Here is a 24,877-nt window from a genome sequence, read left to right as displayed (position 1 = left end):
TCTACTTATGGTATTTAAAGTAGAAAAACACTGGCAGAATTTTCTGCCTACAAAATCTGGACAAAGCGAATATAATAATAATTTTATTTTTTATATACCGCCATAGCCATGATAGTTCGAGGCGGTTTACAACAAGAGGCGCTGGACAAACAGCGAAATAGTTTACAATGCAAAATCACTGAGGTAATTACAATATAATGCAAAGTCATTGAAGTAGTTACAATGCAATGTTGAAGAAGTTACAATGTAAAGTCATCGAAAATAAGGTACAGGTTGGGAGGAGTAATACACAAGATTCATAGGTTACAATCAGTTAAACAAATTCGTTTTCATTGATTTTCTAAAATTGAGGTAAGATGAGGAGTGGGTGATGATGTTAGCCAGCCAGTCGTTCCATTTACCTGCCTGGGAGGCAAGAGTTCTGTCCAGGAATCTTTTGTAGCGGCAGTCCTTTAACGATGGAAAGGAGAACAAATGAATTCTGCTTGTGGACCTGATGGAACTGTCCAGATTAAATTGAGAAACCAGGTACATAGGGGCCAAGCCGAAAATTAATTTATAGCAAAGGCAAAAAAATTTAAACAAAACTCGTGCTTCCAAGGGCAGCCAGTGAAGTTTTTGATAGTAGGGACCGATGTGTTCCCATTTTCTCAACCCAAAGATCAGTCGAACCGCTGAATTTTGGACGATTTGGAGTCTTTGTAGGGGTTTTTTTTTTTTAAGGTACCCAAATAAATGATGTTGCAGTAGTCAAGTGTGCTTAGAATGGAGGATTGAACCAATAAGCGGAATGATACTGCGTCGAAATATTTTCTGATGGTTCTGAGTTTCCATAAGATCGAGAAGCATTTCCTAACCAAAAAGCCCGTGTGTACATTTAGGGTAAGGTGTTGGTAAACATGTAAAATGTGGCTGTAGCCAATGATGTGCAAATACTACAAAAGGGTCTATTTATGCCATGTAAACAGCTACTCTCCTGCCTGGTGGTCCAGCGGTGAGCTAGAGCAGGAGTGATCCTTCTACGCTCCTGCCTAGCAGTCTCCGTAGTAAAAAAAATGGCTTCCACAAATTCCTGCAGCAACCTTCGCAACACTGCTGATAGGTTTAGGGGAGGCAAAGTCACCATGAGGGCGGGAGGGATCGATCGGTAGCTCTGGCTCCTTGAAACACTGGACCACCAGGGCAATACTGGAGGTCCGCAGTGGGTCCAGGTGGAGTGGCTGTTTGGTCACTTCTGCCCCAGTAGCAATACTTGAATATAAACCATCGGTTTATATGCGAGTTAACATTTACTCCCTCCCCCTTATTTTAGGGCAGGGGTCAGCAACCTTCTTAAAGCAAAGAATCATTTTATCCTAAATGTTTGACCCATGATTTACAAAGAGCCGCAATGGATAGAGAGGGTGTGTGTGTTGAGATACAATTTTAAATGCAATATGGGTATATATATATCTAATACAAAACTAAAACTTCAAGAATTGACAGAAAATAAAGAAAACCAATTTAATGAGACTTTTGACCCTGTATTTCTGCACAGAATTATCCATATCTCCCTCTCTCCCCATGCACCATGTCCATTTCTCCCTCTCACCATCTCATTCCTCCTGCAATATATAAGGGTAAATCATAAGTAAAAGCAAAATACATTTAATGGCTTTAACAGAAGTACCGGTAACTGTAAGTTGGAAGGAGGAAGTGACGTCACACCAAGGAATGGCAGCTTAGTTGCTGAGCTCTGTTGGGGCTTTTGCACACCTTGACCATTCCAAGGGTAGGCAAGGGTCTTCCACATCGCATAGCAAGGCTTTGTCACTGACGCAATCTCTGGGTTTGGTAGACTGTTGGAGACTTTTACATGGTGGACAAAGAAATTATACTCATTTTTCTCATGCTCAACAGTCCTATACAAGAATTGATAGTATTTTTATAAAAAAAAATTCCCCTACAATCCGTTAACAGTACAAAAATCTTAGGGGTGATCTTTGATCATAAACTGACCTTCCATGACCACATTAGTAATATTGTTAAAACTACCTTTTACAGGCTGCGCCAAATTCGTTCACTTTCACAATTCTTATGTTCTACCGTATTTTCGCGGATATAACGCGCACCATTGTAAAACGCGCACAGGGGTATAGCGCGCAGAAATCACGATGATATGTACAAAAACTTTTCTATACCGCGCTCAGGCATATAACGCGCATGCTGCCCGACTCTCCTCTGGCCACCCCGACTCTCCTTTCGCCCTCCCCGACTCTCCTCTGGTTGCCCCGACTCACCCTGACTTTCGGTGCACTGCCCCGACTCTCCTCTGGTTGCCCCGACTCACCGTTCACCCGCCCTGACTTTCGGTGCACTGCCCCGCCTCTCCGTGCCTGTCCCCCTTGAAGTCCTGTCCCCCCTTGAATGTCTGCCTGTCCCCCCTTGAAGGTCTGCCTGTCCCCCCTTGAAGTCCTGTCCCCCTTGAAGGTCTGCCTGTCCCCCTTGAAGATCTGCCTGTCCCCCCTTGAAGTCCTGTCCCCATCCTGAAAGCCTGATGCCCCCCCTCGACGTCCGATTCTTCTCCCCCCTCGGCAGGACCACTCGCACCCCCACCCCGAAGGACCGCCGACTCCCCGACAATATTGGGCCAGGAGGGAGCCCAAATCCTCCTGGCCACGGCGACCCCCTAACCCCACCCCGCACTACATTACGGGCAGGAGGGATCCCATGCCCTCCTGCCCTCGACGCAAACCCCCTCCCCCCAACGACCGCCCCCCCCCAAAAACCTCCGCCCGTCCCCCAGCCGACCCGCGACCCCCCTGGCCGACCCCCACGACACCCCCACCCGCCTTCCCCGTACTTTGTGTAGTTGGGCCAGAAGGGAGCCCAAACCCTCCTGGCCACGGCGACCCCCTAACCCCACCCCGCACTACATTACGGGCAGGAGGGATCCCAGGCCCTCCTGCCCTCGACGCAAACCCCCCTCCCTCCAACGACCGCCCCCCCCCAAGAACCTCCGACCGACCCGCGACCCCCCTGGCCGACCCCCCCACCCCCCTTCCCCGTACCTTTGGAAGTTGGCCGGACAGACGGGAGCCAAACCCGCCTGTCCGGCAGGCAGCCAACGAAGGAATGAGGCCGGATTGGCCCATCCGTCCTAAAGCTCCGCCTACTGGTGGGGCCTAAGGCGCGTGGGCCAATCAGAATAGGCCCTGGAGCCTTAGGTCCCACCTGGGGGCGCGGCCTGAGACACATGGTCGGGTTTGGCCCATGTGCCTCAGGCCGCGCCCCCAGGTGGGACCTAAGGCTCCAGGGCCTATTCTGATTGGCCCACGCGCCTTAGGCCCCACCAGTAGGCGGAGCTTTAGGACGGATGGGCCAATCCGGCCTCATTCCTTCGTTGGCTGCCTGCCGGACAGGCGGGTTTGGCTCCCGTCTGTCCGGCCAACTTCCAAAGGTACGGGGAAGGGGGGTGGGGGGGTCGGCCAGGGGGGTCGCGGGTCGGTCGGAGGTTCTTGGGGGGGGACGGTCGTTGGAGGGAGGGGGGTTTGCGTCGAGGGCAGGAGGGCCTGGGATCCCTCCTGCCCGTAATGTAGTGCGGGGTGGGGTTAGGGGGTCGCCGTGGCCAGGAGGGTTTGGGCTCCCTCCTGGCCCGATATTGTTGGGGAGTCGGCGGTCCTTCGGGGTGAGGGTGCGAGTGGTCCTGCCGGGGGGGGGATGTATCGGACGTCGGGGAGTCGGCCGGGCAAGAGGGCTTGGGCTCCCTCTTGCTCCGATCGTGGATGCGGGTGCGGGTGGGAGCGCGTGCGAGCGGTCGTTCGGGGTGGGGGTGCGAGCGGTCCTGCTGGGGGGGTGAATCGGGCGTCGGGCGGGGTGGGAACTATGTTTAAAAACTTTTGTATACCGCGCTCAGGCATATAACGCGCGAGGGGTATGCGCGGTACGTAAAATCACGTATAACGCGCGCGTTATATCCGCGAAAATACGGTAAATCTCTTAATATTCTCATTCATTCTTTGGTGATCTCTAAACTTGATTATTGTAATGCCCTTTTTAAGGGCATTTCTCTGAATGAAATAAAATGTTTACAAATTATTCAAAATGCCGCCATTAAACTTATAACTAAAACGAGGAAATTCGACCATGTAACTCCTCTTCTTAGGAAAGCGCATTGGCTACCTATAGCTCACCGGATAACATACAAATTATGCATACTTACTTTTAAATCCCTATGTTATAAAACTCCAGCATTCATATATAAATTATTAATCCCATATATTCCAAATAGAACGCTGAGATCCAATGACCAAAATCTATTGACGATCCCGTCTCTTAGGGTTGTTAATACGAGACGGCAGTTCATTTTTTCAGTCACTGCACCTCAATCTTGGAATTCTCTCCCTATTTACTTAAAGGAAGAATGTAATCTGGAGAAATTTAAGAGTAATCTAAAAACTTTTCTTTTTAAGGATGCTTTTGATAATTAGTAAACAATCTGCTGGTTAAAAATTCTTATTTTATTGTGTTTTTTTTTTTGTTTTCACCCTGATTGTCTTACTTTTCTTTAAGGAATTTGTATTTCATCCTCTGTTTTCCTTGTTTACTGTTTGTTAAGTATGTCTTTTAGTCTGTTTGGATGTAAAATTGTTAACGTACTGTATTGTTTCCCAAAGATTGTAATTTTTTTAAAATGTTCATCGCTTAGAAATGTGATTAAGCGAGTAATCAAAGATTTTATTAAACTTGAAACTTGTAAGCAATTGAACATATCACTTTTCCACACAGTCCACAAGCAAGAAGACACATTTGTTGTATTATTTAACTAGCTTCTACATTCCTGCAGAGAAGAAGTTTTTCGGCTGCTCCTGAAGCCAGGTGAGCACTGCTTCCTTTACTTCATCATGCTTGGTCTTTTGCTCTCCGGGTCGCAGTGATGCACCCATGTCTTGTTGCCGGTGACAATTCTCTCCAGAATACTCGGATCTTCTTCATACCATCTCAGGAACTGGGTCACAACCTCCACCTGCTGTTGCTTGTGCAGATCAGTCAGCTGTTTGGGAACCCATCATGCTCAGACTTTCCTATATCCCAAGTCATTATGCATTATGGTAAATGCAGATCCATAGCCGATATGCAAATTTACAGCCAAGGCACCGTTATCTATCAGTCTTCTCTAATCAAGGCATCTGCCATGTACATGTGCTCTTGTGTGTGCGATCAGAAAGCACAGTTACTTACCGTAACAGGTGTTATCCAGGGACAGCAGGCATATATTCTCACATGTGGGTGACGTCATCTACGGAGCCCCGATGCGGAAGCATTTTCAAGCAAACTTGATTGAAGATTTGAGTTTGCTCTGCTGCTCCACGCATGCGTGCCTTCCTGCTCCACTAGGGGGTGCATCCCCTCGTGGTCTCCAGTTCACTTAACTAGCCAAGAAGCCAACCTCGGGGAGGTGGGTGGGTTGTGAGAATATATGCCTGCTGTCCCTGGATAACACCTGTTACGGTAAGTAACTGTGCTTTATCCCAGGACAAGCAGGCATGATATTCTCACATGTGGGTGACCTCCAAGCTTACTGCAGAGGGATGGAGGGAAGTTGGCAATTTAAGCAAATAGATTTCGCAACACCGATTGGCCGAATCGGCCATCGCTTCTGGACAGGGAGTCCAGACAATAGTGGGAGGTGAAGGTATGAACCGAAGACCATGTGGCAGCCTTGCAGATTTCCTCAATAGGTGTTGACCTGAGGAAGGCTACGGAGGCTGCCATCGCTCGGACTTTGTGTCCCGTTACTCGACCATTCAGCGCGAGACCAGCCTGAGCGTAGCAAAAGGAGATGCAATCGGCCAACCAGTTGGACAAGGTGCGTTTGGAAACTGGGTGACCTAACCGGTTTGGGTCGAAGGACAAAAACAGTTGTGGGACTTTCCGGTGTGGCTGAGTGCGTTGGAGGTAAAAGGCCAACGCTCTTTTGCAGTCAAGAGTGTGGAGCGCCACTTCTCCGGGGTGAGAGTGGGGCTTGGGGAAAAACACAGGTAAGACAATGGACTGATTTAGATGGAAATCAGACACTACTTTAGGTAGGAACTTTGGATGGGTGCGGAGTACCACCTTGTCGTGATGGAATACCGTGAAGGGTGGGTCCGCTACCAGGGCTTGTAGCTCACTAACCCGCCGTGCGGACGTGAGTGCAAGTAGGAAAATTACCTTCCAAGTGAGGAATTTTGGATGGCATTTGTCTAGGGGCTCAAATGGAGGTTTCATTAGTTGAGCCAGAACCACGTTAAGGTCCCAAACCACCGGGGGAGGTTTGAGAGGGGGGTGGACGTTCAGCAGGCCCTTCATGAAGCGAGTGACTAAGGGATGGAGCGAGAGGGCTTTCCCTTCCAGGGGCTGATGAAAGGCCGCAATCGCACTGAGGTGTACTCGAATGGAGTTGGTCTTTAGGCCGGAATGAGATAGTTGAAGTAGATAGTCAAGGACCAGGGGGACGGGGACCGACACCGGGTCCTGGCTGTGGGAGGAGCACCAGGTTGAGAATCTGGTCCACTTTTGGGAGTAGCAGGTTCTCGTCGAGGTTTTTCTAGAGGCCTCCAATATCTCCTTGACTGATTGAGACACGGGGAGAGCAGTCAGGGGGAGAGAAACCAAGCATTCAGATGAAGAGATTGAAGATTGGGATGTAACAGTGAACCCTGACCCTGTGACAGTAGAGAGGGAAACAGAGGCAGAGGCAGTGGATCTCTGACACTGAGTCGAAGTAGAAGGGAAAACCACGGCTGGCGTGGCCAGCGAGGGGCAATCAGGATCAGGGTGGCTTGTACCGTTTTCAGGTGGATAAGCGTCCGCAGTATCAGAGGGAACGGCGGGAACGCGTACAGGAACCTTCCCTCCCAATCGAGGAGGAAGGCGTCGGCCTCGAGCCGGTCCGGGGAGTATATCCGGGAGCAGAAGAGAGGCAGCTTGTGGTTGTGAGGGGACGCGAACAGGTCTATTTGAGGCGTCCCCCACCGTTCGAACACTCCTCGTAGGGCCTGAGAGTGTAGTGACCACTCGTGTGGCTGGAGGAGGCGGCTGAGTCTGTCCGCCAGGCAGTTTTGTTCTCCTTGTATGTACACCGCCCGAAGGAAGGTGTTGTTGGAGATTGCCCATTTCCAGAGGCGCAGAGCTTCCCGGCAAAGGGGCCAAGATCCTGTGCCCCCTTGTTTGTTTACGTAGTACATCGCTACTTGATTGTCGGTTCGGATGAGAACCACTCGGTCGCGGAGCAGATGTTGGAAGGCTACTGCTGCGAGGTAGATGGCCCGAAGTTCTAGCACGTTGATGTGGCAGCGTCGGTCTTGTGCTGACCACATTCCCTGGGTGCGCAGGCCGTCCAGATGGGCTCCCCAAGCGTACTCCGACGAGTCCGTGGTGAGTACCTTGCTGTGGGGTGGGGTGAGGAAGAGCAAACCTTTGGAAAGATTTGAAGAGTCGGCCCACCAGCGGAGCGATCGTTGCAATGAAGGAGTCACTGTCACTGAGTGGTCGATCGGGTCCCGGTCTTGACGCCATTGAGACGCCAGGGTCCATTGAGGGATTCTCAGATGGAGGCGGGCGAAGGGTGTGACATGGACGGTGGAGGCCATGTGGCCCAGGAGGATCATCATCTGTCGGGCTGATACTGAGGTCAGCCGAGAGATCCTTCGGCTCAGACTTACTAACGCCTCCAGGCGCGGAGGGGGGAGGAAGGAACGGAGGCGAACCGTGTCCAGCGTGGCCCCGATGAACTGTAGGGATTGTGAGGGGCGTAGTTGAGATTTTGGGAAGTTTATTTCGAACCCCAGACTTTGTAGATAGGTAATAGTCTGTTGGGTCGCTGAGATAGCCCCTTCTTTGGACGGGGCTTTGATTAGCCAGTCGTCCAGGTAGGGGAATACCTGGAGGCCCTGGGAGCGTAAGGTTGCTGCTACCACCACGAGGCACTTGGTGAAGACCCGAGGTGATGATGCTAGTCCGAAGGGGAGGACTCGATATTGTAGGTGCCAGTCCCCTACTTGGAAACGCAAAAACTTGCGGTGAGCGGGGTGCACTGGGACATGTGTGTACGCCTCCTTGAGATCGAGGGAGCAGAGCCAGTCGCCCTCGTCGATCAGGGGGTAGAGTGTTGGTAGTGAGAGCATCCGAAACTTTTCCCGTACCAGGAATTTGTTGAGGCGTCTCAAGTCTAGTATTGGGCGTAGGTCTCCCGTTTTTTTCGGTACCAGAAAGTAACGGGAGTAGAAGCCCTTCCCCCGTTGGTCGGGGGGGACCTTCTCCACTGCTCTCAGGCGAAGCAGGTCTCGAGCTTCGGAGAGGAGTAGAGGTAGCTGAGTCCTGTTGGGAGGGCAATTCCTTGGGGGGTTGTCCGGGGGAATGGCCCGAAAGTTGAGAGAGTACCCTGATGAGATCACGCCAAGGACCCATGCGTCCGTCGTGAGTTGTTCCCAGCGAGGGTAAAAGGCTTTGAGTCGACCTCCGATGGGAAGGTGGTCTGGGACTATGGCGGAGGGGGCCCGCCCCCTTCCGCGTGTCCCGTCAAAAGGACGGGGATGGTTTGGTGGTCGCGGGCGGTTGGGACTTGGGCATGGCCCTGTGATGGGCTTGCGGACGTCTGGGTGGGGGCCGCGAGAAAGCAGGGGTGGACTTTTGTGGGTAGCGGCGCGGAGGGGCCCTGTATGGCCTGGGCGCTGGCGGTTTGGGCTTTTGCCGGACAAGGGAGGCAAATGAGCGTTCATGTTCGGAGAGGCGTTTTGTCGCCGCCTCGATAGTGTCATCGAACAATTCCTTTCCCACGCAGGGGAGGTTTGCTAACCGGTCCTGTAAGTTGGGGTCCATGTCGACCAGGCGCAGCCAAGCTAGTCGGCGCATGGCGATAGCGAAGGCGGCTTCTCTGGAGGAGAGTTCGAAGCCATCGTAGGCCGCGTGGAATAGATGAAGGCGCAGGTTGGAGAGGGACTCTAAAAGCAGGCCGAACGTTTCCTGTCGGGAGGCCGGTAGGTCAGTCTCAAAGGCTCTCAATAGTCCAATGAGGTGTTTGAGGTATGATGTGAAGGTGAAAGTGTAGCTTTGCACCCTAGAGGCCATCATTGCGTTTTGGTATAGTCTCCTGCCGAACTTGTCCAGGGTTCGGCCTTCCCGGCCTGGGGGTACCGCTGCTGAGACACGGGCCGGGTGAGCCTTTTTCAAGGAGGATTCCACCAGCAGCGATTGGTGGGAGAGCTGTGGTTGCTCGAATCCCGGATAAGGTACTGTGCGGTACTTGGCCTCCATTTTGGAGGGTACGGCCGTGACCATGTAGGGGGTCTCCAGGTTCCTGAAGAAGGCCTGTTGGAGTACCGGGTTAGGTGGTAAGCGGAGGGACTCTCTGGGCAGTGATGGCATATCCAGCTCCGCCAGGTACTCCTTAGAGTATCTGGAGTCGGACTGGAGATCTAAGTCCAATGCTTGGCCCATGTCTTGGACAAAGCGAGTGAAGGATGGGCGAGATGTCCCCGGAGCCCCGTGCGGGGTCGGGGAACGAGACCTTCGCCGGGTGGAGAAGGATAAGGAGGCTTCCCTCGAGTATCGAGGTTCATGCTCTGATCCATGCTCCGAGGTTGGGGAAGCACTGTGAGAGTGTTCCGGGGTTGTCGATCTTCGGCGTCTCGAGGAGCCCCTCGGAGACGATGCCGGGGTTAAGGGTACCGATCGATGTCGGGTTGGTGACCTCGATCCGGACTCCCTCGGAGAATGCGTCCGAGGGGGAGTTCGGAGGATACGCGGGTTGGAGAGTGATAACTCAGCCACCCTTAGTGGTCCTGTACGAGGTGTGGGGGAACGGCCTCGTAGGGTTGGTGAACCTCGGGCCTTCTTGGAGGTACGGCGGTTCGAGGTTTCTGTCGTTCTAGCCCGACGTTTTGCCCCTCGGCGGTCCGCAGAGGGGGAATGTCTCGGGCGTCTCGGCGAGGAGTCCGAGGAGGATGGGATGCGGCGAGGATTGCGCACCTTTCCTCGAGGTTGTTCGGTGCGAGGCTCAGGTTGGTCTGGCGCATTCGAGGTCGAGGCCGATTGAAACTGGGCTATTGCAGCGGACAGCTCCGACGTGATCATCGCTCGGAGTAGGTCCTGGAAGACGGGCACGGACAGCATCGAAGGCATGTCCCCTGCCTCTGTGCGCTCCACCGGGGGCGACCTCGTATCAGAGTATTCCCGTGTGGTGGAGGCACGGCCCGAAGGCTTGGAGGGCTTAGGCGGGGCTGTAAGCATGGGGCTTCCGCCATGCGTCGCCGTTGTCCCCGAGGCTGGCTTCTTCGCTGTTACAGAACCTGAAGAGGGAAGAGGGGACTTACCCGGAGCCGAGGCTTTCTGTTGTCCCGAGGACTTCGGGGTCGAGTCTCGAGGCGATGCCGAGGTTTCCGGGGCCGAGGTCAAGGCCGGGGCCGAGGCCAGGGCCGACCTCGAGGCCGAAGTGGGGGGTTGGTCCGGGGTGAAAAGATCCGCCATGCGGGCTTTTCTTCGGCGGAAGGCCCGGTTTTGGAAAATAGCGCACTGGGGGCAGGAGTCGGTTGGATGAGTCGCCCCCAGACAAAGGATGCACCGGCGATGCGGGTCTGTGAGAGAAAGAAGCCGGTCGCACCGGGTGCACTTTTTAAAGCCGGTCAAAGGCCGGGACATTAAATCGAAAGTAGCCGCGGCTTGATTAGCCACGCGGCCACGGGGACCCGGAAGCCTCCGGGTCGTTGAAAACGAAGCAGGAATCAAGTAAAAAGGTAAGGGATTCGCGCACAGCGACTTAATCGTGAAAAAACAAGAAAAAATCGCGGTGCTAGAAGGCAGTTGGGGCAGAGCCTGAAAAACACGTCTTCTAGGCTCGCGGAAAATTTTGAACTGGAGACCACGAGGGGATGCACCCCCTAGTGGAGCAGGAAGGCACGCATGCGTGGAGCAGCAGAGCAAACTCAAATCTTCAATCAAGTTTGCTTGAAAATGCTTCCGCATCGGGGCTCCGTAGATGACGTCACCCACATGTGAGAATATCATGCCTGCTTGTCCTGGGATAATGACCTTTGTCACTTATACCTGTTCTTCCGCTTTAAACCTTTTTACTCACTCAAAGCTTTTGTCGCTTCATGGTGTTATGTCCAAACTGAGTCAATATCTGATGGTGAATTTCCGTAGGTTTCCCTCTGCCCAAAGAAAGTGCAATCTTGCAATGGAGCTTCCATGTTTCTGACCATGTGGCTGCCACATGACTTTAGACCGAGCATTGTACTGTGTATAGACAAACTATCTAACAGGCAATGTACGAGTACACATGTTGCATTTCGTTGGCTCTATTCCGGTTATTGCGTAATTTAACAACTGTCTTTAATTTTTGACTCACCCTCACATAAGAACATAAGAGTTACCATACTGGAACAGACTGAAGGCCCATCAGTGGCCAACCCAGGACCCAAACTAGAGTATTGTATTGTGTTTATTTATTATTCACCTTATACAAAGCGAAGCACAAGTAAACATACACAATAAATATACCAATAGAAACATTGAATATGACGGCAGAAAAGGGCCACCAGCCCAACAAGTCTGCCCACTCTAATGACCCTCCCCCCTAAGTTCTTCCTTGAAGTGATCCCACATGCTTATCCCATTTTTTCTTAAAATCTAGCACGTAGCTGGCCTCAATTACCTGCAGTGAAAGATCATTCCAACGATCAACCACCCTTTCGGTGAAGAAATACTTCCTAGTGTCGCTATGAAATCTCCCACCCCTGATTTTCAACAGATGCCCTCTTGTTGCCGTAGGATCTTTAAGGAAAAAGATATCTTCTTCTACCTCAATACGGCCCGTAACATATTTGAATGTCTCAATCATGTTACCTCTCTCTCTGAATTCCTCAAGTGAGTATAGCTGCAACTTACCCAGACTTTCCTCATACGGGAGATCCTTGAGTTCTGAGACATATAATCATACATAAAAGCAAAGCAAACAGTGCATCTGATGTTCAAAATAATCCCTGGATTAATGAAGTACATCTCAATCCAATTAGCCAAGAATGCAGGCTTCTATCAAAACTTCTTGCCCATGAAAATAATGATTGGAACGTATGAGAAATATCTTCAATGTACAAAATTAAAAAACTCAGAGCAAGTTTCTGAAAATGCCTCTGATTTACATAAAACATTTAAGAGCTGTTCTGCAGATCTTCATCCAAATCCCATGAATGTAGGAAATGGATGAATACAGTACTGGAGATTCAAAGTAACCTCAACATTTAGCATAAAGGAAGAAGGTACGAGTTTGTTTGTTTGAATGTATTGACAAATTCCTCTGTTAAGTCTTCAGGAGACACTTACCTCCTTATTAAAGATCATAAACTTGGACACACCTCCTGTCCTTGGGGCGATGAAGGTGCTTTCATCAGACATTTCCTAAGTAAGGCACTGGAAACAGTATCAACCTCAACAGGTATTTTCACACTGCTTGCCTAGGAAGAAGCTAATAGACCTCTGCAGGTCATGCGATCCTCCACTAGATGCTTCACCAGCTTTGTCAGGCCTGAAATACAAAATAATTGCATGGTAATCTTAAAATTATTATGTTACAAAAATGTCTTACGCTGCTAAAATGGAAGAGTGTACATTACAAAAAGCCAGCAAAATTGGAAAAATACCCCAAACAAACCATAAAATAAACACATTGCTTTCAAGAGAGTTTACCCAGAATGAGAAGTTATGTCACTGATAAATGCTGGAGCTCTCACTGACCGAGAACTTGCTGCATCTCCAATTCTTGCTAGTCTTGTGCCTGGTCTCAGCTTTATTTCGCCATACCTCCCTATTTATCATTCACTTCTACACAGGCTATACTTGTTTGTTTATACAGAATATCCATTCAATTCACTTCATAAGAGATTGCATATGCTGATGAGGTTCAGTCATTTTCCCTATGTCTGACTGGAAGAATGATTTGAAAAACAAATTGGCATTCTACCTGGGAACTGTGAATTCTTGTTTTAATATGTTTGTAAAGTTAGTCTTCAATATGTTTCGTAAGGTTTAGTTCTTTGTTTGTTTCGTTGCCCCCTTAATTTTGTAATTTTACTGATGTGTTCATTGCTTAGAATTTTGAATAAGCGATCAATCAAATTTATAATAAACTTGAATCTTTCTAAAACAGTATTGTTATTGGTGGGAAAAGTTGAAGACCCAGAATGGTCAGAAAAAAATTAGAGGTGGATGATAATTCTAGTTAAGAAAAAGATCAAATTTTGGGTGTCTGGTTAGGCTCAACATTGTCAATGAGAAAGCAGGTATTAGCTACTGTTAAATCTTCATTCTTCCAAATGTGCCTTCTAAGTAGACTAAAACCGATGTTATGGTGTTGCAGAAGTTGGACTACTATATCTGGAGATGATATCCTCTAGTTGTAGAGCTTTGCAGGTAATCCAGAACGCTGTGTCATGATTAATTTGTGGTAGTGATTAATTTGAGCACGTCTCCCACCTACTGCCTGCGCCAGCTTTGAAAAATTCGTCCGAAATTCTCTGAAGGAGAATTCGCCAAACTGCTCTACACCCATGTCTTATCACACATGAACTATTGAATACTAGTAGGACTATCTGCAACTAACCTACAGAGATTGCAATGCGTGCAAAATGCAGAAGTTCACCTAGTGAAGAACCTAGCCATTTGTGACCCCCCTGTTGCTCCAGCCCTGTCTGCTAAACACTGGCTACCCATTCAGAAACGTTGCACCTTTAAAGCTCTCATACTAGCTTTCAAATTCTTTGACAGAATGCTAGTTTTTTTGCCATGTAGGATGGGAGGGGTCAGTTGGGGATATAGATTGCTAGTTTTTTTTGCCATGTAGGATGGAAGGGGTCAGTTGGGGACATAGATTGCTAGTTTTTTTGCCACGTAGGATGGGACCAATCTATGTCCCCAACTAGCAATCTCTATCCCCAACCGAGAGAAGATTTCCCACCCCACCGGCACGTACCCTCCTTCTGGAAAATGCCCGCAAACACTCCTACTCACACTTCCTACCCAAATTATGGAACACAATCCCGCCAACCATCAGATCACTAAACTTCAGGAAGGCGGTAAAGTCTCACCTCTTTACCTGACTCTCTTAAAGACCTCCTAACTTCTAATTTTACCCAAGCAAAATCATACTACCTCACTGTGTGTGCTCTCCACCCGATTCCAAAACACACAAGATCTTGTCTTCCCATTCCGTGTACCTTCACAAAGAGTGCCTTAAAATTGTTCTTTGCACCAAAGGTATTTGCCCTATACAACGAATGTATTGTATCTCTAGCTGCTATACTCATATTGCCTTATTGTTCGTCTTGCTACTATGCTCATCCCCTTAACATTTATTCAGTCCTACATGCAGCACCTAGGAATTCTCTCACTGTTGCCTTCTTCCTCTCTATCAGTTGTTCTGAATATCTGCTGTATGTGAATTTGTAACTTTGTTGCTTCCTTCCACTATATATGTAAAATTGTAACTCGTTCTGGGCTCTTCTAGGAGGACAGGCTAGAAAATTAATTAGTGTATTTTTCAGACCATAACAAACACCCACCTGTAGAGGAAGAAAAACCAAGAAAAAAAATTTGGTTCAGGATTTTTTTCTTTTTGGTTTTTCTTCTACAAGTAGGTGCATCTGGTGGTCTGGTGCTGAGAAGCCCAAAGCCGCCCAGTACCTTTTTTAGTGGCAGTGGTCCAGTGCTGTCTCCTGGATGGCTGCCTTTGTCTTAGAAGAGCGATGAACAATGCAGGAATGTGACCTTTGCGCTTCCAGCTTGGTCCTGCGCCACTCTGTGATTGGCTGCAGTTAGTAAACAATCACAGAGCGGTGCAACCAGGCAGGAAGCGCAAAGGTTGTGCGTCGTTCTTTTAAGACAAACGCAGCTGTCCAAGAGACCATGCTGGACCATCACCACCAAAAAAAGTACCGGGGGGGGGGGGGGGGTGGCACGCAGTGTTTTTGGTCCATAAGGAAAATACAAGAGCAAATTCAATTCTGGACTTAATTGTAAATGGACTTAGAGGACACAAGGTGTAGAAGTAAAAGGGACGCTGGGAAACAGCGATCACAATATGATCTACTTCGACCTGGACACAGAGGCGAAACATGAGTCTAGAACGACGGCCACGGCACTGAACTTTCGAAAAGGGAATTACGAAGAGATGAGATGCATGGTGGGGAAGAAGATTAAGAAGAGGATAAGCACTGTAAAAACGCTTGAGCAAGCTTGGTCTCTTTTTAAGGACACGGTCACCGAGGCGCAAAATCTATATATACCCTGTATCAACAAGGGATCCAAGAGTAAAAAGAACAAAGAACCGGCGTGGCTCACTGTAGAGGTTAAGGAAGTGATCAGAGACAAGAAAACTTCATTTAAGGAATGGAAAAGATAAAAAATGGATGAAAACTGGAATAAGCACAAACAACATCAACGCAGGTGACATAAGGCAGTAAAAGGGGCCAAAAGAGACTACGAGGAAAAAATAGCCAAGGAGGCAAAAAAACTTCAAGCCATTCTTTCGATATATTAAGGGGAAATGACCCGCAAAGCGGGTGGGACTGCTGGATGATCATGGAATGAAGGGAGTGCTAAAGGAGGACAAAGCAAGAGGATATACATAGCATACCGGAACCCATCAGGCTATACGCTGGAAACAAAGACGGGAAACTGACAGGGTTGACGGTCAGTCTAGAAGAGGTATACAGGCAGATAGATAGGCTTAAGAGCGATAAATCCCCGGGACCGGATGGCAGCCATCTGAGGGTCATCAAGGAACTGAAAGGGACTATAGCTGAACTGCTTCAACTAGTAGCCAACCTATCGATCAAATCGGGAAAAATTCCGGAGGACTGGAAGGTAGCGAATGTTACGCCGATCTTCAAAAAAGGTTCGAGGGGGGACCCGAGAAATTACAGACCGGTGAGTCTGACCTCGGTACCAGGAAAGATGGTAGAGGTGCTGATAAAGGACTGCATCATTGATCACCTTGACGGACACGGGCTGATGAGGATCAGCCAGCACAGTTTCAGCAAAGGCAGATCTTGTTTGACGAACTTGCTGCACTTCTTCGAGGGAATAAACAGGCAGATAGACAAGGGCGACCCAGTCGACATCGTATATTTGCATTTTCAGAAGGCGTTCGACAAGGTTCCACATGAATGACTACTTCGGAAAATTGCGAGCCATGAAATCGAGGGTGAAACGCTCACATGGATTAAAAACTGGCTGGAGCATAGGAAACAGAGAGTGGAGGTAAATGGACAATACTCGGACTGGAAGAGCATCACCAGTGGGGTGCTGCAGGGCTTGGTGCTTGGACCCGTGCTCGGACTTGTGCTTTTCAACATCTTTATAAATGATCTGGACTGGTACGATGAGTGAGGTGATTAAATTTGCGGATGATATAAAGTTATTCAGAGTAGTGAATACACAGGGGGATTGCGAAGATCTGCAACGTGACATAATCAAACTTGAGAAATGGGCATCGACAAGATAAATGAGGTTCAATGTGGATAAGTGTAAAATGATGCATGTTGGTAACAAAAATCTCATGCATGAATACAGGATGTCCGGGGCGGTACTTGGAGAGACCTCCCAGGAAAAGACTTGGGAGTTCTGATCGACAAGTCGATGCAGCTATCCATGCAATGTGTGGCGGCACCAAAAAGGACAAACAGAATGCTAGGAATGATAAAGAAGGGGATCATGAACAGATCGGAGAAGGTTATCATGCCGCTGTACCGGGACATGGTGCGCCCTCACCTGGAGTACTGCGTCCAGCACTGGTCGCCGTACATGAAGAAGGACATGGTAGTACTCGAAAGGGTCCACAGAAGAGCGACTAAAATGGTTAAGGGGCTGGAGGAGTTGCTGTACAGTGAAAGATTAGAGAAACTGGGCCTCTTCTCCTTCGAAAAGAAGAGATTGAGAGGTGACATGATTGAAACATTCAAGATACTGAAGGGAATAGACTTAGTAGATAAAGACAGGTTGTTCACCCTCTCCACTGTAGAGAGAAGGAGAGGGCACTCTCTAAAGTTAAAAAGGGATAGATTCCATACTAACATAAGAAAGTTCTTCTTCACCCAGTGAGTGGTGGAAAACTGGAACGCTCTTCCGGAGTCTGTTATAGGGGAAAACACCCTCCAGGGGTTCAAGACAAAGTTGGGCAAGTTCCTGCTCAACTGGAAAATACACAGGTGAGGTTGGGTTCATTTAGAGCATTGGTCTTTGACCTATGGGCCGCCGCGTGAGCGGACTGCTGGGCATGATGGACCACTGGTTTGACCCAGCAGCAGCAATTCTTATGTTCTTGTTCTTTTGGGGATGGAAAAAGTGTTTTTATGGTCTGAAAAATATAGTAAATAAATATATAAAGTAATTGCATTGGCTACCTGTAAAAAGTAGGAATGTGTTTAAAGCATTGGTGCTGACTTTTCAGGTGATTCATCATGGAATACTATGGTATTTATTCATAACTTTATTTTTTTTTTCTATACCGCCTTAATTGAAAGAATTCTAGGCGGTTTCCACAAAAGAGAAAAACTGGACGATCAGTGAAATACAAAATAATAAAATGAATACAGCCTGTTGTATTAAAAAGACATTACAAATTTAAAATTAATAGGATAAGAATAATGTTTAAAAAATGAGATAAAAGCACAGATTCAGAGATGAATTTATCAAATATTGTCTTGATTTCTTTTCTAAAAGCGCCATAGGCAACATGGCTCCGCTGATATAATTACCCAACCAGGACTGTTGTTTGCAAGCATCCTATCTAAATGAGACCTGAGTTTACAGCCTAAAATCTTTGGGTAAGCAGCTCCTGGTTATAACACACAAAATGAGATAGCAGGTGTGTAGGTGCCAATGGCCAAAGTGACACTACTCGGCCTCCACCAAATATGCAGAGACTAGAACTATTTCTAAGGGTGTAGTAAAATTATGGAACTTGTACATAGGAGGCCAAAATGCCATGTCATCTGAACTCGATACAGGCAACTTTCAGTTAAGAGAGCACAAGACGGGTGAGAAATGAGAGCAGCCTCCCTCCCTCCCTGCCAAATCTGGGCTTAGGCCTCAGAGTTTTAACCCCCTCTTTCACGAAGGCGCGCTAAAAGCTAACGCCTCCATAGGTGTGTTGGCATTTAGCGCGCCTTAGTAAAAGGACCCCTAAACGTGACACAGTATTCAAGTCCTAACTCTTCTGCCTCCCCCACCCTAATCTGTAAGCTCTTGCAAGCAGGGACCGTCTAGCGCTATATAGGAGTACCTGCTCTTAGCCCCTCCGCAAAGGCGGCCACCACGTTTCACCTCCGCTTCGCAGCCATGGCCGACGAGCCCTTCGGCCCTCGGACAGCACGGAGCATGCGCCAGGGCGGCGACCCCCCCCCCCCCGGAAGCGGAAACGCCGACCTGCCGGGGCAGAGCTGCGCGTGCGTGGTGGAGGGCTGGCAAAAGAGCCGCTAAAGGAGAGCGGACGGGAGCAGAACGCGTCCGATGTGTTCCCTAGCAACGCAGGGGGCGAAGGCGTGGCCTCGTGCCTCGGGGCGCATCCCTTAGCACGTCATAGACCACCGACTGCTCGACCTATGGAGTTGGGCCTGGTAGACGTCAGAGCTGCAGTGCACCCGAGTGCCAAAAAGCACAGTTTCTTACCAGGTGGGTGACGTCACCGACGGAGCCCCGCAGCGGACAGCTTCGCAAGCAGACTTGCATGAAGATCTTTGTAAGAGCTTAGGAGTGCTGAACTGCGCATGCGTGAGTGCCTTCCCGCCCAAGTCAGGGCATGCGTCTCCTATGAGGTACCTCAGTTCAGATAACTAGCTAAGAAGCCAACCAGGGGAGGCGGGTGGGACGCAAGAATATCTGCCTGCTGTCCCTGGATAACACCTATTTCGGTAAGTAACTGTGCTTTATTCCAGGACAAGCAGGCAGCATATTCTCAACAGGTGGGTAACCTCCAAGCTAAGCATAATGGGATGGAGGGAGAGTTGGCAAGTTAAGAAAAGAGATTTTATAAAACAGACTGACCAAAATAGCCATTCCGTCTGGAGAAAGTATCCAGACAGTAATGAGAGGTGAAAGTATGAACCCAGGACCAAGTGGCAGCCTTGCAGATTTCCTCAATAGGAGTTGATCTGAGGAAAGCTACAGACGCCACCATTGCTCTAACTTTGTGGCCCATGACTCGACCCTGCAGAGGGAGACCAGCCTGAGCATAGCAGAAAGAGATGCAAGTAGCCATCCAGTTGGATATGGTTCGCTTCGAGACAGGATGCCCCAACTTATTTGGATCGAAGGAGATGAAAAGTTGGGCTGTTCTGTGAGGTTGAGTGCGTTGCAAGTAGAAAGCCAAGGCACACTTACAGTCCAAAGTATGGAGCGCCACTTCTTCAGAGTGAGAATGAGGCTTCTGAAAAAATACTGGAAGAACAATAGATTAATTGATGTGAAATTCTGAAACAACTTTAGGCAAGAATTTTGGATGAGTACGGAGGACTACTTGGTGGTCATGGTGGAAAACTGAAAGGTGGATCCGCAACCAAGGCTTGTAACTCACTGACTCTTCGAGCAGACGTGAGGGCAATCAGAAAAAACACTTTCCAAGTAAGATACTTGAGATGAGCCTTATCAATTGGTTCAAATGGGGGCTTCATCAATTGAGCCAGGACAACATTGAGAGCCCAGACCACTGGAGGTGGTTTGAGCGGTGGATTTACATTAAAAAGTCCTTTCATGAAGCGGGAAACCACAGGATGTGCAGACAGAGGTTTCCCATCAACAGGCTGATGAAGAGCAGCAATTGCACTGAGATGGACTCGGATAGATGTAGACAGAAGTCCAGATTGTGATAAGTGAAGTAAATAATCCAAAACAAAAGCCAAGGAGGTAGACATTGACTCCATATAGCGAGTGGAACACCAAGCAGAAAATCTAGTCCATTTCTGGCCGTAACACTGCCGAGTGGATGGCTTTCTGGAAGCTATCAAAATATCTTGTACAGACTGAGAGAACTGTATAGAGTCTGTTAGATTGAAAGGTACCAAGCTGTTAAGTGTAGAGACTGCAGGCTGGGATGTAGCAAGGATCCTTGACTCTGAATAAGCAGAGAGGGAAAAACTGGTAGAAGCAGAGGCTCCCTTGTGCTGAGTTGAAGTAGAAGGGAGTACCACGGTTGTCTGGGCCACCGAGGAGCTTTCAGAATCATGGTGGCATGTTCTGTCTTGAGTTTGACAAGAGTCTTGAGAATCAGAGGGAATGGAGGGAAGGCATAGAGAAACTGACCTGTCCAATCCAGGAGAAAAGCATCTGCCTCGAGATGCTGAGGAGAGTATATTCGAGAGCAGAACTGAGGCAGCTTGTTGTTTAGGGGAGACGCAAAGAGGTCTATCTGAGGGGTCCCTCATTGAGCAAACACCTGACGTAGAGGCGAGGAATTGAGTGTCCATTCGTGAGGTTGCAGAAGACTCAATTTGTCTGCCAGACAGTTGTGCTGACCTTGAATATATGCAGCTCTGAGAAAGATGTTCTGATGGACTGCCCAATCCCACAGCTTCAGAGCTTCTTGACAAAGGGAGTGAGATCCCGTACCTCCCTGTTTGTTGACATAGTACATGGCGACCTGGTTGTCCGTCCGGACATGGACTACGTTGTCGTGAAGAAGGTGTTGAAAAGCTTTGAGAGCATTGAAAATCGCTCTGAGTTCCAACAGATTGATGTGACAAAGACGGTCTGCAGGAGTCCAATGACCTTGGGTACGGAGTCCGTCGAGATGGGCTCCCCATGCGTAGGTTGACAAGTCTGTTGTGAGAACCTTCCGATGAGGGAGATTGTGGAACAGCAAACCTCTGGAAAGATTAGAAGAGAGCATCCACCAGTGGAGAGACTGCTTCAACAAAGGAGTTACTGTAATTTGTTGAGAAAGCGGGTCGGTAGCTTGTTGCCACTGAGATGCCAGGGTCCACTGAGGTACGTGAAGGTGAAGTCTGGCAAAAGGAGTCACGTGAACTTTAGAAGCCATGTGACCGAGCAGAACCATCATTTGTCTTGCTGAAATTGATGTGAGATGAGACACTTGATGGCAAAGGCGAATGAGGGTATCCCGACATGGTGGAGGTAGAAATGCTCTGAGCTGGACAGTGTCTAGAGTGGCCCCAATGAATTGGAGAGACTGAGATGGGGTCAGCTGGGATTTTGGAAAGTTGACTTCGAACCCCAGACTTTGGAAGAACATAATAGTCTGTTTGAACTGAGGTTCCTTGCAGGAGACGCGCGCCCTAACTCGAGCGGGAGGGCACTCGCGCATGCGCAGTGCGGCACTCGGGAGCTCTTACAAGGATCTTCAAACGGGTCTGCTTTCGAGGCTGTCCGCTGCGGGGCTCTGTCGGTGACGTCACCTACTGTTGAGAATATGCTGCCTGCTTGTCCTGGGATAAGTACTGCTCCAAGTGAGAGATGGTTTGGCAGAGAGACAACACCTTCTTCAGCCACTCCCAAGGCTAGCAGCTCCCTTCTATGCTTTCACCACGCCAAAATCAACACTAAAGTCAATAGCAACCTGGATGAAAGATCACAAACTGAAATTGAACCCAGATAAAACTAAATTCATCCTCCTAGAAAATGACAAAATACCAACCATAACCAACATTAAAATCAACGCAATCAACTACCCCATACAAACCATCCTAAAACTGCTAGGAATAACTATCGACAGATGCTGCACCATACAACCGCAAATCAATAAAACAATACAAAAGTCATTCTTAGTCATGAGAAACTTAAGACAAGTTCGGAAATTCTTCGAGAAAACACAATTCCAGCTCATAGTTCAGTCCTTAATACTAGGCCTACTTGACTACTGTAATATCCTCTACCTCCCATGCCCTACAACCATAACAAAACAACTACAAACTATCCAAAACACAGCACTAAGACTCATCTACTCATTAAAGAAACATGACCACATTACAGAAGCATATCTCCAATCGCATTGGCTTCCGTTCCCAGCAAGAATACAATTTAAATTCTACTGTCTACTATTTAAGACTTTATACGGAGACAGTCCAAACTACCTGAATAACTGCCTCATCTACAACACCTCAACCAGACATAGGAAAACTCACGCCCTATTCTCATACTCCCCCAATTAAGGAGGTCAAACGGAAAAAACTATATGATGGCCTCCTGGCCACTCAAGCAGCCAAACTAGACAACCAAATCGCCAATCTACTGACGGCATCCCTTGACTACAAGACTTTTAGAAAAGAAATAAAGACTATACTCTTCAAGAAAACCCTGAAAAAGAAATAATACCGCAAGTTCCAAACTCCACCTCTCACTAAAGCCAACTACCCCAAACAAATAACCTTACCCATTTCTCACTCTTTTTGAAAATGACCAATTTTTATTTTTTTTTTGTAAGTTCTTGTTGTAATACATCCTGGATAATTCTTTTGTAATCCGCCTTGAACTACAAGGTAATGGCGGAATAGAAATCCCTCTCTATGCTTTAGCCAATTCCTCGGCTTCTTTATCACTGCCTGCAGCAGAGCTTTCCAAACTGGGTTGGGACTGTAAATGGAGTCACAAAACCCGTGTTAGGGGTCCTGATCTAGGTGGGCTCACACTATTTTATTTGGCCACAATCACAAAATGACTGGGAAGTGCTGCAGGCTCATCTCTTCTCATTATACTTCAGCCACTGCATGCTAGCCTGGGGCTAGCAGGCTTCCTGATTACTGCCTTCAGGCTCATATCATTTCATGAGGCTTGAGTGTTTCTCCTTCTGTCTTATCAATTTCATGGAAGTCCTTTCTCTGGTTTCTTGATAGTTATTGTTCATTACTTTCATGTCCCTTTAATGATGCTATATTATGTGCTAATAAATATGAAATAATAATTTTAAAAGATACTTACCAAAGGGTTCCATTTATTAACTCATAATACACACAGTCTAGTACTGGAACCTTATTTCAAAATTATTTTTCTAAATGCAGATGATCTTTTTTACCATATTCTCTTCAGGGTTTCTTAGAGCTGAAAAATTCTGAACCTGAATTTATTGATTTTAGAAACTTACCCCCTCCCCCCACACACTCTTTTTTTTTTTTTTTGCTAAATGCACCGACTCTCAAAATTCCCGAGCAACTGAGCATTTAGGGCTCCTTTTACAAAGGTGCGCCAGCGGTTTTAGCGTGTGCTAGCTGCTACCGCCTCCGTTTAAGCAGGCAGTAGTTTTTTGGCTAGCATGCACTATAGCGCGCGTAATCATGTGCGTGCGTTAAAAACGCTAGCACACCTTCGTAAAAGGAGCCATTAGTGTTCCAGGCAGTGGGAGAAATGTCTACTATAGCTTAATAAAAGAGGGCCTTTCTGACTAAATTATTTTTAAAATTGGTTTGGAATTGATGCAAATGTTTATTTTTTTATTTGAATTACAAATATTTATTTTTCTTTACAGTGAACTGGTGTTAATATTCATTGCGCTTCTACTGGCGATAGCCAAAGAAGAGTAGCCAAATCCAGTATGGGGGAACAGAGGCCAATACCAGACAGACTTGTACGGTCTGTGTCCCGCACGTGGCCTAATCCAGCATGGGCAAACGGAGGCCGATGCCAGACAGACTTGTATGGTCTGTGTCCTGCACGTGGCCAAATCCAGCATGGGAGAACGGAGGCCGATGCCAGACAAACTTGTATGATCTGTATCCTGCATGTGGTGAGAGACAGGTGCAGTTGTGACAACCCCAGAGGGGGTCACTTACTGTGAGGGGAACTGTGATAAATTGAATACTGTCAGCAGTACACCACATATGCTCGGCTGCCTATTTGGTTACTTCACAACCAGCATTGAAACATAAGAACATAAACATCGCCATCCTGGGTTAGACCAATGACCATCTAGCCCAGTACCTTGTTTCCGCAGTGGTCAGTCCCTGGCAGAAACCCAAATAGTAGCAACATTCCGTGCTACCAATCCCAGGGCAATCAGTGGCTTCCTCAGTTTCTTCTAGAGCAGGGATGCACATCTCTGGTTCCTGAGGTCCACAACTAAGGGCTCCTTTTATCAAGCCACGCTAGCAGTTTAACGGGCGTTAAACCGCCGGCCACGTTAGCCGCTGACGCCTGCCTTGAGCAGGCAGTAGTTTTTTGGCCAGCGCGGGGGTTAGCGCGTGATTAAAAGTCGTGCGCGCTAACCCCGCTAGCGTGGCTTGATAAAAGGAGCCCTAAATTTTCATTTTCAGGATATCCACAATGACTAGACATGAAATATATTTTCATACACCTGCTCTAAAAGGGCAGTTTGTATATTTTGGGTGACCTGGGCCCACAGGAAGTGATGGTCGGGGCTCTGGCCACCTTCTTGGGCAGCAAACTGGATGGACCATGAGGGTCTTTTTCTGCCATTGTTTACTGTGTAGGTTTAAATAGTGTGAAAGTGTATTCTGAACCTTTGTCAGCTTTAACCAATCTAAATAGGTATGTAAATGACTAGAATGTTAACGGTCCAATCCGAGAATGCTTTTTAGCAGAACTTTTGAAGTTTGGCAGTTAAAGTTCAGTTGGTGATTAGCAGGTGACGGCCGAAGGAGCCGGGAATAGGCAATTCTTGGGTTTCATTTTTAAATTGTCATTTTGCTAAATGTGAGTTCAAGTTGAATCACTTTGATGATGATCTTGGATTAAACGACACCATTTTCAGTAGGAGCTCAAGGTGAGTTATTAGCATATGCTTTTTGTGCATGATAATGCCCTTAACACCCATTTTGCACAGGTCCTAGGGGCCTTAGTTTTACTAAAGTACAGTAAGTTTTGCACTTTCTGCATGTTAGCAGCAAAGATTAATGTG

The 24,877-nt window shown here is 48.0% G+C and overlaps 2 protein-coding genes across 2 annotated transcripts in view; one reads left to right on the top strand and one right to left on the bottom strand.

The window, feature by feature from the left end:
* The window catches only part of USP36 (ubiquitin specific peptidase 36), a 79,189-nt gene extending 60,746 nt beyond the window's left edge, over positions 1 to 18,443 (bottom strand). Inside the window, exons 1-2 of the mRNA XM_033960182.1 lie at positions 18,299 to 18,443; positions 12,343 to 12,544 (exon numbers count right to left, since the gene is read on the bottom strand). The gene's annotated coding sequence lies outside the window, so the exon portion shown is untranslated. The remainder of the gene's footprint in view (positions 1 to 12,342; positions 12,545 to 18,298) is intronic.
* Positions 18,444 to 18,468: 25 nt separating this feature from the next.
* DNAH17 (dynein axonemal heavy chain 17) overlaps positions 18,469 to 24,877 on the top strand; it is a 954,442-nt gene continuing 948,033 nt past the window's right edge. The window contains exons 1-2 of the mRNA XM_033960179.1: positions 18,469 to 18,687; positions 23,489 to 23,746. The gene's annotated coding sequence lies outside the window, so the exon portion shown is untranslated. The remainder of the gene's footprint in view (positions 18,688 to 23,488; positions 23,747 to 24,877) is intronic.

The sequence above is a fragment of the Geotrypetes seraphini genome, chromosome 10, assembly GCF_902459505.1.
Source record: "Geotrypetes seraphini chromosome 10, aGeoSer1.1, whole genome shotgun sequence".
In the NCBI taxonomy this organism is placed as follows: Eukaryota; Metazoa; Chordata; class Amphibia; order Gymnophiona; family Dermophiidae; genus Geotrypetes; species Geotrypetes seraphini.
This window is presented reverse-complemented; position numbering and strand designations above follow the sequence as displayed.